The sequence below is a fragment of the Prorops nasuta genome, unplaced genomic scaffold (genome assembly GCF_024137725.1).
Source record: "Prorops nasuta isolate Cenicafe-Biocafe unplaced genomic scaffold, Cenicafe_Pnas_1.2 PNAS00034, whole genome shotgun sequence".
Classification (NCBI taxonomy): Eukaryota; Metazoa; Arthropoda; class Insecta; order Hymenoptera; family Bethylidae; genus Prorops; species Prorops nasuta.
The window spans coordinates 2,376,327-2,380,196 of record NW_027116831.1 but is presented as its reverse complement, the minus strand read 5'-3'; positions in this window follow the sequence as shown (position 1 = coordinate 2,380,196).

The window sequence follows — 3,870 nt, the reverse complement described above, 5'->3', positions numbered from 1 at the left end:
CGATTCGTCGATCAAGCTGCTACGAGTGCAATGGAGAATACCCCATGTGACCCTGAACGAAATTACGAAACTCCAATTTCTCAGTATCGTCGAGCAGGACAAGAGTCTGTCACTCGCTTTTCGCGCCTGGGAACTTTACGAGTATCCGCTTCTGCCTAAGTCGCAGCGACACACGTGGTCCGTGAAAGCGTCCACGCAATTGGAGAAGCCGCGATACGTCATTCTGGCGTCCAGAACGAACAAGAAGAGTAATCAGCACGAGGATGTGCTCAAATTCAGTCATTGCAAAGTACTCGATGTCAAACTCTATCTGAATTCCGAATCTTATCCGTACGATCGTCTCGACACTGATTTCACGAAATCCCGCTACTCCGTCCTCTACGACATGTATGTAAAGTTTTTCACCTCCTATTACGCTGGTGAGAAACTCGGGAGACCCATGCTCGACTATACGGACTTTTTGACGTACGGGCCGCTCTTCGTCATCGACTGCTCGCATCAGAACGAGTCCATATAAACCGGCACGGTCGACGTCAAACTCGAGATCGAGTGTATGGAAATCATTCCGGATAATACTACAGCCTATTGTCTAATTATACACGATAAAATTGTACAATATAATCCTCTTACGAATATTGTTAGAAATGTAAGTTAAAAAATAAGAAAACAATTTTTATTAAATAAATATATAATAAACAACAAATTTATTCATTATTTTTTTTTTGATACAAAATACCTATCAAACTTTAGACTTAAATTCCACGTTGTGATATTTTCCTCCTTTATATAACATTATTAAATTATTGGCTGCTGCAGCCTTTTGTAGGTGCTGCAACTGCTCCGTAACTTCCGCCAATTATGCCATTCTCCATGGCAAGAATACCCAATCGGCTGTTGACAGCTTTACAATGATTTTCATTCCATATTTTGTCATAATTTTGTCCACTTCGGAAATATCGTACTCTTGATTTTCCGTCAAGCTATTTAATTTCACAAAATTTTTTGGAATGACGCTTCCCAATTCATTGATTTTATTGAAATTCATTTTTATCTCTATGAAAAAAAAATAATTAGTCTCATTAAAGTTAAAAACTCAATTAAATAATGCATGTACTAATCGAATGAAAAAAAATATCCTTACCTTTTTTTTATGTAACAAACAAGTTTCTTTTTAATGTGTTTAATCACACACTTATTTTTTCTTAATAGTTCAAGCACGCGTGGTACGACTATGCAGCTCTCGTTTAACAGACTGACTTTTTATATGAACGATATTATCGTATATTAAGCGTATTTAATTGCAATGTTTGGAAGGGGTAATTTTTGTTTTTTTCTTACTTGCGATGAATTTCCATTGTGATTGACTTATCACAGTATAATTCAATAGAAAAAAAACGATATTATCGTATTTCTTGGAAAGAGTAATTTTCTAAGATTTTCTTACTTGCGATGAATTTCCATTGTGATTGTAACCTATAGGTTAAAGACAATAGGAAAAAAAATATCTCTATACGGAGATTATTAGAAGGGTATGGTTCTTCTTATTTTGATTAAGAAAGAATTAACTCCTTATCACATGTAACTTTATATTTTAAAAACCGATAAAGACTTTCTCTCAACGGGATATCCTCGGTGGAGCAGCATTCAGTCCTCAAATCTTCAACAGTACACATTAAAAAATCATTGAAATTTAATCGATCGTTGACCTTGATGGATTTAGCACTTCGTTATTTTCTTCTGGAAGCATTTAAGTTTGCTTTATTTAAATTTTCGTTACTTTCCTGATTTACTTGGTGCATGCCTTCAACAATGCAGTACACATTGAAAAATCATAGAAAATTAATCGATCGTTGAAATTGATGGATTTAGTACTTCGTTGTTTTTTGTCTGGAGCATTTAAGTTTGCTTTATTTAAATTTTCGTTACTTTCCTGATTTACTTGATGCATTGTGAGGATAAAATCTAAGGAAGGAGGAGGATGAGAATTCATCTGTACCTACTACTTCTTTTTCATCGATGAAAGACGTGCTGAATTTTTGTAAGTATACTTGCTTTGTTAAAAAAAATAGAGCTATTACTATGCGAAAAGTAACAACATGATTTCAATTATGTCTAATGTGAGAAATATTGGCTACGCGATCGGAGTCTTTCGTCACGGGAACACAAGCTGCGCGCAAATGGAGCCTGAGGTAGACCTTATTTCGACGAGGCAAAGTGGACCATTTTGATTTTAGATGGAAGAACTACTCAAAACGCAGAGCCCAGCTATCTCGCTGCATATTATCAGAAAAAAAAAAAAAAATGAAGATTGTGAAAAATATATATATTTTAAATAATAAAGTGCGTTTTTTATGCCGCAAGGCTGTTTCACCAAAATCTACGTATATTTATACGTTCCCTCAATTCCTTTCATAATAAATTAATTTTACAATATGTGTTTTCTCTCTCTCTCTCTCTCTTATATCTCTCGCGTAAAGGGCTGGGACGTGTGGCGGACCCGTTGCGAACACCGGCTGGAATTTTTCATTTGAAATTAGGCATACTAATGGATGAAATAACAAAATAGGCAGATAGGCGTGCGATGTACTACACAATTTATAAAATGGACTTTAGTTTCGCAAACTTCTTATAAAATTATACCACGTTATCAGTACCAAGAGATCTAACGATATAAATAAACCTTTTTGTTAAAGGCTAAACAATTGGAGTGTCACGTGATTAATTATCCCCCACCACCGGGCTTCCCCCACCACCCTGGAGTGGGGTCAATCCCCCTCCGCTAAGAAGTGGGGGTATTTCCCCTACCTCCCCTTCCCCCGCGAAACCCCGACTCCCTCGCCACCCGGTCCCAGAATCCCTATAGCCACACTACTGATGTTGCCATCTCCCACTTATGCTACACCTCTCATGTCTCCTTACAGTGCCAGACTAGAGTCAAGCTCAACAGGGTCTTCTTTCCCCGCTAATTCTTCCAAGCCCGTTCCCTTGGCAGTGGTTTCGCTAGGAATTAGATAGGGACATGTTCTGATAGCCTTAATAGGGTCAAACACCGCGACGTATCCGAACTCGTGTGGTTCATGACGTCTTAAGCTGGTTTCGTTGTTATTGACGAAACCACACCAGATAGATATGGTAAATGGTGTATTTATTCCGTGCCTGGAAGAACCCACTCATCAGTGGTTAATGTGCCCCGTTTTTTGAAGCCCACCTTGCTCCTCAAACATCTATCCCCGCGGAGAACCTGGTGGCGGCTGTCCTACGTTTCGTTTGAAACGCACCGTGTTCGACTAATACCCAGGAGATGCCATGATCGCCATGCAACGCGAATAGACAGTAGCCGCCCCTCGTCGCAAAGCTTAATCATGGCATGATGACACTCCCTTGATTGTCGTTTGTGTTTTCGAGGTTTTGCCTCCTCCGGGGCCGGACAGGTTTTGTGCCTGTCAAGTTTCATAGCCTCACCCTAGCTATGTTTATACTCCGTAGAGTTATGATTCCCTCTTAGTCATTTTATACTTCGTAGAGTTTTATACTCCGTAGAGTTATGATTCATCTTAGCCATATTTATACTCCGTGGAGTTATGATTCCATCTTAGACATTTTATACTCCGTAGAGTTGCGGTTCCACCTTTAAGCCTTGGTTCGTAGAGCTTGTGATTTGATTTTTCACCTTTAGTCATTTTAGTTGCTTTGCCGAACTTCGAGTCCGTATGATACGGTATCCATGCTTTACGGAGTGCTTACTACGCAGTCTTGCGACGTTTCTTCTCCTTAGCGGTAAGAACCTCTTTGGCAAACCTTCTGAAAGAGCCAAAGACCTTAGACGAAACTAGGTCCTTTTCCTTCAGCGGCCAGTGGAAGCCTGCTGAG